A 12,378-nucleotide genomic window follows, 5' to 3' on the forward strand; every position below is an offset into this window, starting at 1 on the left:
TCATTAATGAGGCATTTGCCAGTCCTCGACCCAAATTTTATGATACCAACTCCCAAGGCTGTGATCAGAATAAGTCATTCGTTGTCCTGATTTTCAGTTTCTTGTCATAAAACGGTGAATAACTCGGTGCCTTGACTTCTTCATTTATGCATAGGACATGCTGCAGGTCTGTTAGGGATGCTGTATTGATCACAATAGATATTTGAGAAAATGTTTGCCTAATTACATAAAATAAAGTGATTTCTATGTTGTATGCATATACATTTATTTGTACAAAGCTGTATTATCAGGCAGTCTTGCTAGCTTGGGAAAGATCCCTAACGTCTCTGACCTCAAGTTTGTCATCTAGAAATTGAGATTTGGGCACTTGGTAGATCCCTATGTCCTTTGCACACCGAATGCCCCAAGGTGAGTAATCTTACAATCTGGTGTCCTAACAGGCTTGCAGGGGAAGTTAGGAATTCATGCACATGGCGAACCAGGCCTGCAATTATTAGAAAAATCTCCATGACAACCATGATGTCAGAGAGCAAGTGTCTGTGGTATGTCCTCTCTAATTGGCTTTCCCCCTCCACTTTGGCTCTCAAAAGCGTATTTAAGAGGATTCTCCAGTGCTGCTGTCTCACTTGGTGTGAGTAGACAGCCAGGTTCATGGCCAGAGCATACGGTAGGAATGCACTAGTGCCCTTCCTGGAAAATTACCTGGAAACTTGGCAGCTTCAACATTTGGCAAGAACTCTGTCTTCCTGTAGTGTCTGGATGAGCCAGAGGGTAAGACTTGCAGTTAGGTTTAGCTATCTTAGGGTCCATCATTTTTGACAGGAGAACTCAGCGTCTAAAAAGATTTACAGTGAGGAGACGTTCCCATCTTTCTCCTAGCCACTCTCCTGACTTCCATATTCTGCATATTTCCCCTCAATTTCTTATTGTACTTAGCCAAATTATCTGCTGTTTAGAGAAAGAATGTATCCTATGTTTAAAATGTCAGGTCCGAGTCTGAGGTGAGAGGTGGTTCTTAAGCATGTACTTTGAATTCTGTTACTCTCTGTCTTGTAGGTGTATCAACGGGGACAATCAGGTCAGCCGTGTGTCTGAGTGAATGTTGCCTCATGACAGCCATGGCCTATGGCAGGTATGCAGTCATTTGCAACCCACTGCTCTACCCATCAATCATGTCACCCACCTGCTGTGCTCAGATGGTGATGGGAACCTATATTGCAGGACTTAAAGCTTCTTTAGCTCAGGTTTGTGCTTTGCTGCAACTCCACTTCTGTGGACCTAGTGTCATTAGCACTTCTGTGATATATTCCAGCTGGTAGGTCCATCCTGTACTGACACTTTCTTCGTACAGTTTCTTCTTGCTATATTAACAATGTTTTTTTTTTTTTTTAACAGTGAGTGCTTTAGCTATCATGCTATCTTATGGTTTTATTGCCCTGTCCATCTTAAAGATCACTTCATCTAAGGACAGGCCCAAGGCCTTCATCACCTGTGCATCTCACGTGACAGCTGCTTTCCTATTCTATAGTTCTGGTATCTTTGTCCATTTGTGTTTCAGCTCTGGTGGCTCCTCCAGCTTTGACAGATTTGTGTCTGTCTTTTACACTGTAGTGATCCCCTGACCTGTATGACCTGAAGAACAAGGGAATCAAAGACTCCATGAAAAGGTTGCAGAAAAAAAACCAAAACAATCTGTGGCTAAGCTCACAGATAAGAAGGTTTCAACACATTGCCATGTCAGATTTACTGTTATCCGCTATCATGTGCACACGACTGGAACAAAATCCATAGCATTTTTGGGTAAGAAAATCTTTGAAACAGACACTATGCCAATATGAACCAACAATTGATTTGATGCCATAAAAATGCATAAGTTTTTTAGGACCGGTAAAGACATAATTTTTCATGTTACAAAATGGCTATTTCATCATTAGTTATTCTGTTTATAGGTATTTGAGAAAACCAAGTTGAGAAACTTGTGCAAGCCTGAAAACTTAAAAAGGAAAGTTTAGTTTCAGCATAGATTGGGAGGCTCAAAAGAGCTACCAACTAACTGGTGACCTTTGGTAATTAAACATTGCTAGAAGAGCAAGACTCAGTTTTCTTCAAGGACGTGTCCCCCTCAGAGATTGCCAATACTCTAGTGGACGGCCCTATACCAATACACAAAAAAGAGCACTGAATGGACTCAATGAGGAATACGAAAAGAAGACAAAGAGAGACAGGGGCCATGGGGTAACAAGAGGAACAAATGGTTGATATGACCAAAATATATTGTGTACATGTGTGACCCTTTCAAATAATGGTCAAAATTTATTGTATACATATGTGAAACTGTGTAGCCATTCTAATATCTGACAAAATAGACTTTCAACCCAAATTAATAAAAAGAGATGGGAAAGGACACTTCATACTCATCAAGGGAAAATTCTACCAGGAAGACATCACAATCATGGACATCTATGCCCCAAATACAAGAGCACCCACATTTGTTAAAAAACCATTGATAAAATTTAAACCACATATAGATTCCCACACATTAATAGTGGGAGACTTCAACACCCCACTCTCAACAAAGGACAGGTCAACAAAACAGAAATTAAACAAAGAAACAATATCTCTAACAGAGGTCATGAATCAAATGGACCTAACAGACATTTACAGAACTTTACACCCAAACACAAAAGAATTTACCTTCTTCTCAGCACCTCATGGAACCTTCTCCAAAATAGACCATATAGTTGGAAACAAAGCAAGCCTTAACAGATACAAGAAGATTGAAATAATCCCTTGTATCTTGTCTGATCACCATGGAATAAAGCTGGACCTAAACAACAACAGAAATAGCAAAAAACCTACACACACATGGAAACTGAACAACTTGTTACTAAATGACAGCTGGGTCAGGGAAGAAATAAAGAAAGAAATTAAAGTCTTCCTAGAACTCAATGAAAATGAAGACACAACATACCCAAACTTGTGGGACACAATGAAAGCAGTGCTAAAAGGAAAGTTCATAGCACTAAGTGCCTTCAAGAAGAAATTCGAGACAGCTCATTCAAGCAACTTAATGGCTCAATTAAAAACCCTACAAAAAGAAGAAGCAGACACACCAAAAAGGAGTAGACAGCTGGAAATAATCAAACTCAGGGCTGAAATCAATCAATTAGAAACAAATAAAACAATTAAAAAAATCAATGAAACCAAGAGCTGGTTCTTTGAGAAAATCAACAAGATAGACAAACCCTTAGCCAAGCTAACTAAAAGGCAGAGAGACACCATCCAAATCAACAAAATCAGAAATGAAAAGGGGGACATAACTACAGACACTGAGGAAATCCAAACAATCATTAGGACTTACTTCAAAAGTCTATATTCCACAAAATTTGAAAATTTAAATGAAATGGACAATTTTCTTGATTGATTTGACTTACCAAAGCTGAATCAGGACCAGGTAAATCAACTAAATAGTCCTATATCCCCCAAAGAAATAGAAGCGGTCATCAAAAGTCTCCCATCCAAAAAAAGCCCAGGACCAGATGGCTTCAGTGCAGAATTCTACTAGACCTTCAAAGAAGAGCTAACTCCAATTCTCTTCAAACTATTCCACAAAATAGAAGCAGAAGAAACATTCCCAAACTCATTCTATGAAGCCACAGTCACCTTGGTACCTAAACCTCACAAAGACCCAACAAAGAAAGAGAATTTCAGACCAATCTTCCTTATGAACATTGATGCAAAAATACTCAACAAAATACTTGCAAACCAAGTTCAAGAACACATCAAAGATATTATCCACTCTGACCAAGTAGGCTTCATCCCAGGTATGCAGGGGTGGTTCAATATACGGAAATCCATCAATGTGATCCATCATATTAACAAACTGAAAGAAAAAAAAAACACATGATAATCTCCCTAGATGCTGAAAAAGCATTCGACAAAATCCAACATCCATTCATGTTTAAAGTATTGGAGAGATCAGGGATACAAGGCACATATCTAAACATAGTAAAGGCGGTATACAGCAAACCTATAGCCAACATCAAACTGAACGGAGAGAAACTTAAAGCAATCCCACTGAAATCAGGGACAAGACAAGGCTGCCCACTCTCCCCATATCTCTTCAACATAGTGCTGGAAGTCCTTGCACTTGAAGGAGATCAAGGGGATACAGATGGGAAAGGAAGAAGTCAAACTATCACTATTTGCAGATGATATGATAGTATACGTGAGTGACCCCAAAAACTCTACCAGGGAACTCCTACAGCTGATAAACACCTTCAGCAAAGTGGCCAGATACAAAATTAACTCAAAAAAATCAGTAGCCCTCCTGTATACAAAAGACAAAATGGCTGAGAAAGAAATTAGGGAAACAACACCCTTCACAATAGCCACAAATGACATAAAGTACCTTGGTGTAACCCTAACCAAGCAAGTCAAAGACTTGTATGAAAAAAATTTCAAGTCTCTGAAGAAAGAATTAGTAGAAGATATGAGAAGATGGAAAGATCTCCCATGCTCATGGCTTGACAGGATTAACATAGTAAAAATGGCCATCTTACCAAAAGCAATCTACAGATTTAATGCAATTCCCATCAAATTGCCAACACAATTCTTTACAGACCTGGAAAGAAAAATTCTCAACTTCGTATGGAATAACAAGAAACCCAGAATTGCTAAAACAATCCTCTACAATAAAAGATCTTCTGGAGGTATCTCCATCCCTGATCTCAAGCTGTACTATAGAGCAACAGTAAGTAATAAAAACTGCATGGTACTGGCATAGAAACAGAATGGTGGATCAATGGAACAGAACAGAAGACCCAGAAATAAACCCACACACTTATGGACACCTGATTTTTGACAAAGATGCCAAAACCATACAATGGAAAAAGATAGCATCTTCAACAAATGGATGTCTACATGTAGAAAAATAAAAATAGATCCATACTTATCACCCTGCACAAACCTGAAGTCCAAGTGGATCAAAAACCTCAACATAAAACCAGACACATTAAATCGGCTAGAAAAAAAAAGTGGGGAATACCCTAGAACTCATTGGTACAGGAGAAAACTTCCTGAACAGAACACCAACAGCACAGGCTGTAAGAGCAACAATTAATAAATGGGACCTCATGAAAATGAAAAGCTTCTGCAAAGCAAAGGACACCGTCATCAAAACAAAGTGACTGCCTACAGATTGGGAAAGAATCTTCACCAACCCTTTATCTGACAGAGGACTCATATCCAGTATATATAAAGAACTAAAGAAGCTGAAAAGCAGCAAACCAAGTAATCCACTTAAAAAATGGGGAACAGAGCTAAACAGAGAATTCTCTGTAGAGGAATACCGAATGGCAGAGAAGCACTTAAAGAAAGCACTCACTAGCCATTAGGGAAATGCAAATCAAAACAACCCTGAGATTTCACCTTACACCCATGAGAATGGCCAAGATCAAAAACTCAAGTGACAACACATGCTGGAGAGGTTGTGGAGAAAGGGAAACCCTTCTCCACTGCTGGTGGGAATGTAAACTTGTATAACAACTCTGGAAATCAATCTGGTGCTTTCTCAGACAACTAGGAATAGCGCTTCCTCAAGATCCAGCCATACCACTCCTAGGCATATATCCAAAAGAGGCTCAAGTACACAAAAAGGACATTTGCTCAACCATGTTTGTAGCAGCTTTATTTGTAATAGCCAGAAGCTGGAAACAGCCCAGATGCCCCTCAACTGAAGAATGGATGCAGAAATTGTGGTACATCTATACAATGGAATATTACTCAGCAATGAAAAATAAAGAAATCATGAAATTTGCAGGTAAATGATGGGACCTGGAAAGGATCATCCTGAGTGAGTTGTCCCAGAAGCAAAAAGACACACATGGTATATATTCACTCATATAAACATACAACATAGGATAAACCCACTAAAATCTGTACATCTAAACAAACTAAGCAAAAGAGAGGACCCTAACTAAAATGCTCAATCCCCATCCTGAAAGGCACAGAGGATGGACATCAGAAGAAAAAGAAAACAGGAAACAACCTAGGAACCTGCTTCAGAGGGCCTCTGAAAGCCAGAAGAAGAAAACAGGAAACAATCTAGGAACCTGCCACAGAGGGCCTCTGAAAGCCTCTGCCCTGCAGACTATCAAAGCAGATGCTGAGCCTGATGGCCAACTGTCAGGCAGAGTGAATGGAATTTTAGTAAGAAGTGGAAAATAGCAAGAGCTGTGGAGGACTCCACAAGGAGAGCAATAGAACAAGAAAATTTGAATACAGGGAACTTCCCAGAGACTCATACTTTAACCAAGGACTATTCATCGAGATAACCTAGAACCCCTGCACAGATGTAGCCCATGGCAGTTCAGTGTCCAAGTGGGTTACATAGTAAAGGGAAGAGGGACTGCCTCTGACATAATCTGATTGGCCTGCTCTTTGATCACCTTCCCCTGAGGGGGGAGCAGGGGTTCTAGGTTATATCCATACATGGTCCTTGTTTGGAGACACAGATATATCTGGGCACAGGGGTCGTTTGTGAAACTAGACTTTCTTGGTCTGTGCAGGTAACCACAGCTGCTATGAGTTCACAAGCACAATGGCCCTGACATGTTCAGAAAACACTGCTCTATAACAGTCTTCCTCAACTGCTGCCTTTTACAATCTTTCTACCCTTCCTTCTTTCTCAATGGTGTGTGTGTGTGTGTGTGTGTGTGTGTGTGTGTGTGTGATAGATATACTATTTAGGGATGGTAACTCCACAGTTCATCTTATTTTCTGCACTCTAACCAGCTGTATGAGTCTCTGTATTGACTGCTATCCAGTGTAAAAATGGAGATTCTCTGATGAGGGTTGATTGTGGCACTAATCTATAGGTAAACAGAAAAATGTTTAGAAGGCAGTGTGACACTAGGTCCCTATAACAAAATAATAGTAGTAGATTCTTCCTTAGGGTCTACAGCTTCTGACCTTTTGGTTCTCAACCAGGTTTACAGTATCAGGCTCGAGTTCCACCTTGGAGAGTGGGCCTTCCATCTAGTTAGAGATTGGTTAGCCATTGTGTGGAAGGATATATCTTTCTGTCATTGTAGCTGACAAGGTTCACATCTGGATAGAACTGTTGATAACTTTTATCTCTCAGCAACCTGTACAGCGTCTTTCGGCACTATGAAAGCTAATCAGTAGGAAAAAAGCTTCCAGGTCAGTATTTCTCCATATCCTGTGACCCAGATGTTTTACTATTTAATTCTAATGATAACCAAGAGCAGTGGTAATAACCTGTCTTACTGAGAGAGGGTCTAGACTGTCAAAGGGCAATATCTCATACCTGGCCGTGTGCTTTTTGTTTGATAATCTAGAGTAAAACATATTGTGCTCCTATAGATTAACTCCACTTAAACAGACACACACACACACACACATACACACTCACACACACTTCTAAAATAGTAAGCTCCTGTATAATTTTTTTTTTTACAGCTGGTACAATTTTATTCAGTACTAGAAATTACAGATTTTGTGACAACATGTAAATAGATTTCTATTACAATAAATTGGTAGTTTGAATTGAGAATATCTAACAAAGTATTTATTCACAAAACTCAAAGCTGTGTGCTTTATCTAGGGGTGGTGAGTTTTGATTCATAATTTACATTTAAAGAAGTGACTGCCACAACCAGGTGTACAGTCCCTTATTAATGTCTAAGTTCTGTCTGTTAAAGTATGTTCTTAGCCACGCTGCCAGTAATCTCAGTTCTCAGGATACCGAGGCAGGATTAATAGCGTGAAGCCAACCTGGGCTACATAGACCCTACCTCAAATATAGACAGACACACAGACATGAGTCTAGAGAGTACAATCACCCTGTGATGGAATGCAGGCTACTTGCCCCATCAAGGTCAGAGTGGTGTTTGTAATCCAGGCTTGCCTCCGTAGGTGCCTGGCTCTAACTTCAGCCTCCTTAATTCTTATCAAAAATCAACACCTTTGGGTCCTTTCGTCTTAGGTTTCTGCGGTTTGGGCACATCCAGAACTTCTTCGTAGTCTGCACTCATTGCCTTTGCCCAGTGACCAACTGTGACGATTCTACCTGAATTCTGAATTCAGGGCAATCTTTTTTCTTTTTTTTTTTTTGTCTTGAGAAACATTTTTTAAAAACTTTTATTAATTACACTTTATTCACTTTGTATCCCCCCATAAACTCCCTCCTCCTCCCCTCCTAATCCCACCCTCCCTCCCTCTTTTTCACGAATGCCCCTTCCCAAGTCCACTGATAGGGGAGGTCCTCCTCTCCTTTCTTCTGATCCTAGTCTATCAGTTCTCATCAGAAGTGGCTGCACTGTCATCTTCTGTGGCCTGGTAAGGCTGCTCCCCCCTCAGGGGGAGGTGATCAAATAGCAGGCCAATCAGTGTATGTCAGAGACAGTCCCTCTTCCCATTACTATGGAACCCACTTGGACACTGAACTGCCATGGGCTACATCTGTGCAGGGGTTCTAGGTTATCTCCATGCAGTTCCCAACACACTGAGCTTCCATTTCATTGCAGCTCTATTTTACACCCGCAGCTGTCCTTGGGAGATGTCCCAGTGGTTCTGGCATCTCAGTATCCTGGGTCTAGACTGCAACACTGGCTTCCTCCTGCCCATGTTTTCTATGACCGCCCTGCAGGGTCTCCAGACCTGAAACACAGTGCCAGGCCTTAGTTTCTCTCTACAACTGCTTTATTCCTTTAGTACCAGTACCATGTAGACATCTCTTACTTCAATGCCAAGTTTTGCTGTAAGCACCATGTGCAGCCTGGCCCATTTGGACCACGACTGTATGAGTTTCTACATGCTGGTCCTGATGAATACTTTCCTCTTGTCCCAATGAAGCACACGTTTCACTTCAGTGGTGAAGATTTCATATTAATCACAACGGATTCTTCAGCCCCAGCCTAATCAGGACACACATAATTTTAGCCAAAATATCTCGTGAATGGCCTCTGGCCCAGTTTCTAGTGAAGTCCCCGAAACCTCATGAACTGGACCGCAACTGTCCATATTTCTTTCAGTATTACTGTCTTCCAACCTTTTGATAAAATGACCATTAAGCTCTTCCAATAGCACTCGGTGGCTTTTCTAGACCAATGTTGCAAAGTCTCTCAAATTCCTGTGCCCAAACAGCAGATTCAGGTTTATCATAGGAACAATTGCATTTACTCAGTGCCAATGTGAGTTTGAGTTTCTTTTCTGTTCTCAGAATAAAAGACTGCAGCAAAAAAACAAAACAAAACAAAACAACAACAACAACAACAACAACAACAAAACAGGGAGGAAAGGATTTATTGGGCTTACAATTCTTGGTTCTATCCTGGAGGGGAATTTCAGCATAGGAGTACAAGCAGTTAGTCACATAACATCTACCTGTGAGAGCACAGAGGGAATAACTGCTTATTTGCTTACTGCACCCCTGATTTCTTCACTCACATGCAAAGCACAGCTGACGAAATGTCAACCGCGTTCGTAGCAGCTTTATTTGTAAGAGCCAGAATCTGGAGACAACCCAGATGTCCCTCAATGGAGGAATGGATACAGAAACTGTGGTACGTTTACACAATGGAATACTCCTCAGCAATTACAAACAAGGAAATCGTGAAATGTGCAGGCAAATGGTGGGATCTAGAAAAGATCATCCTGAGTGAGGTCTCCCAGAAGCAGAAAGACACACATGGTATATACTCGTTTAGAAGTGGATATTAGATATAAAATATAGGATAATCATATTAAAACTGGTACACCTAAAGAAGCCAAACAAGAAGGAGGACCCTGGATACTATGTTCAATTCTTGTTCAGAAAGGCAAAAAGGACAGACATCGGAAGAGGGAGAAAACAGGGGACAAGACTACTACAAGCCTACTACAGAGGGCCTCTGAAGATTACCCAGCAGGGTATCAAAACAGATCCTGAGACTCATAGCCTAACTTTGGGCAGAGTGCAGGAAATCTTATGAAAGAAGGGGGAAATAGTAAGACCTGGAAGGGAGAGGAGCTCCACAAGAAGAGCAAGAGAACCAAAAATTCTGGGCCCAGGGGTCTTTTCTGAGACTGATACTCCAACAAAGGACCATGCATGGAGATAATTTAGAAACCCTGCACAGATGTAGCCCATGGTAGCTCAGTGTCCAAATGGGTTCCATAGTAATGGGAACAGGGACTATCTCTGACATGAACTCAGTGTCTGGCTCTTTGATCACCAACCCCTGAGGGGGAGCAGCCTTGCCAGGCCACAGAGGAAGACAATGCAGACAGTCCTGATGAGAACTGATAGGCTAGGGTCAGCTGGAAGGGGAGGAGGACCTCCCCTATCAGTGGACTTTGGGATGCATGGGAGGCGATGAGGGAGGAAAGAAGGGATTGGGAGGGGAAGAGAGAGAGGCCTACAACTGGGATTCCAAGTGAATGAACTGTAATTAATAAAAAATAAATAAATTTTAAAAAAGAAAAAAAGAATTGTTGCTATACACATTGATGGTAGATCGTCCATTCTGCCTCACTTAGGGGAAGCAATACAGTTTCCCACAGGCTGCCCAGAGGCCAGCCAGATTTAGGCAATCCTCCCTTCAGGCTCTCTTCCTATGTGATTCTACACTCGGACAGATAGACATTTAATGGTAACCAACACACACACACACACACACTCACATACACACAGACACAGAGCATGCATGCACGCATGCACACACACATGTGCACACACAGAGAGAACAGAAAAGAATTTAAATAATAATTTAAATACTAATAAAGTAATAAAACTTAAAAAATCCTAACCATCACAAGTACCTGTACATTTTCCTTTGGCAAACCACAAAGTTTGAAGGAACATAAATATGCATGCTTTAGACAAAATACTACATTTCTTCTTAAAATACAATGTAAAATTTATTCTTTGAAATTTTCTTTATGTATGTAATGTGCTTTGATCATATTAAAATCTCTTTTCCCCTTCTTCTCCACTTGTATTCCTTCTAAAATCATTATTCTTCTCAAGACCTCTTTCTTCTGTTTTCATATCCTTTTAAAAAAATAACTCACTGAGTTTAACTGGGGTTCTTGAAAGTTCATTTACTGTATGATGGAGAGCTTACCAGAGGAGAATAAAGAGATGAAAAAAATGTGACTGCCATTTTCTTAGGAACCATTAGTTTTAAATGACTCCTCAGCTAGGGGTGGATGGAACATTGGAAGGTTTCATCTCCTGCAGATCTTGTGCAGGCAATGGAAGTTGCTGTAAATTTAGGGGTGCAGTAGCCATGTCATTCCTAGAAGATAGGATTTCATAGCATTCAGTCCCATCCTCATGCACTTCCATTCTTTCTCCTCCTTGTCCTTGTTACTAACTGAACCTTGGGAAATAAAGACGGTCATATGGATGTTCTAAAAATGTGGAATTCTCAGAAGTCAATTATTCTCAACACTTTGACCAGTAATGAGTCTGTGTTTTGACCACCTTCCACTGACAAGAGGCTTCTCTGACCAAGGCTGGGAGATGGGCGATCTAAGAATATCAAGCGTGATTCCTTAGCAGACAGTTTCTATACATAGAAACTGTTTGACTGTTTTTTTTAAAAAAGGGTCTTTTCACTATGTATCCCTGGCTGGCCTGAGGCCCACTTTGTAGACCACTCTGGTCTTGAACTCACAGAGATCAGTCTGCTTCTTTCTCCAGCGCTGGGATTAAAGGCATAAGCCACCCTGCAAAGCTATGTGCCCATGTATCAACAGCAAGTTATCAATAGACTCCCACAAAGTGTCTGTGGCCTTCTTAGCCAGAAGCTCTAGCTCATGTTTATAGTAGCAGGTGCCCGTTTTCCCTCCAATAGAACAGGCTTTCAGATCCAATTGGGAAGTGGCCTGGTTACCTTTAGAATGTCCATGTCACCGTTATTCCAGTGAGCATATATTATCAGATGATTTGGTTTTGTAATAGGCAAGACCAGAGCTGGGTGATACTGTTGATGGCTTCTCTCCTGAAGGGCTGTTAACACCCTCTGGTGTGCTACCAGTGTTAGCCCACAGGAAACTGAGTTCCAGCTCAGTTTCTCCGTGTCCCACATCTAAAGTACAGACAAGTGATATGTTGATGTTGCAGAATGTTATTTTGCCATGGTGAGGTTTTCCACTAAAGAGAGCATTTGAAACCTCAATGCCCACTTTTTTTTTTTTTTAAATTTTATACACCAATAATTACAAAACAGTCTCTAGTTAAAAAATAAAATAGCATAGGGGTGAATAAGCTTGGCCCATTCCGAATCATCTTGAAGATCTAGTAGTCAAACCTAGCTACATTTCTGCCACATGCACTCATTCAGGTCTTCATGTAATCACTACCCAGTG

General features: G+C 40.8%; 1 pseudogene; it reads left to right on the forward strand.

The window, feature by feature from the left end:
* The first annotated feature begins 380 nt into the window (after window positions 1-380).
* LOC110540497 (olfactory receptor 5AN1-like) lies at window positions 381-1,791 on the forward strand (annotated as a pseudogene).
* Window positions 1,792-12,378: the final 10,587 nt, after the last annotated feature.

Source organism: Meriones unguiculatus, chromosome 1 (assembly GCF_030254825.1).
Source record: "Meriones unguiculatus strain TT.TT164.6M chromosome 1, Bangor_MerUng_6.1, whole genome shotgun sequence".
In the NCBI taxonomy this organism is placed as follows: Eukaryota; Metazoa; Chordata; class Mammalia; order Rodentia; family Muridae; genus Meriones; species Meriones unguiculatus.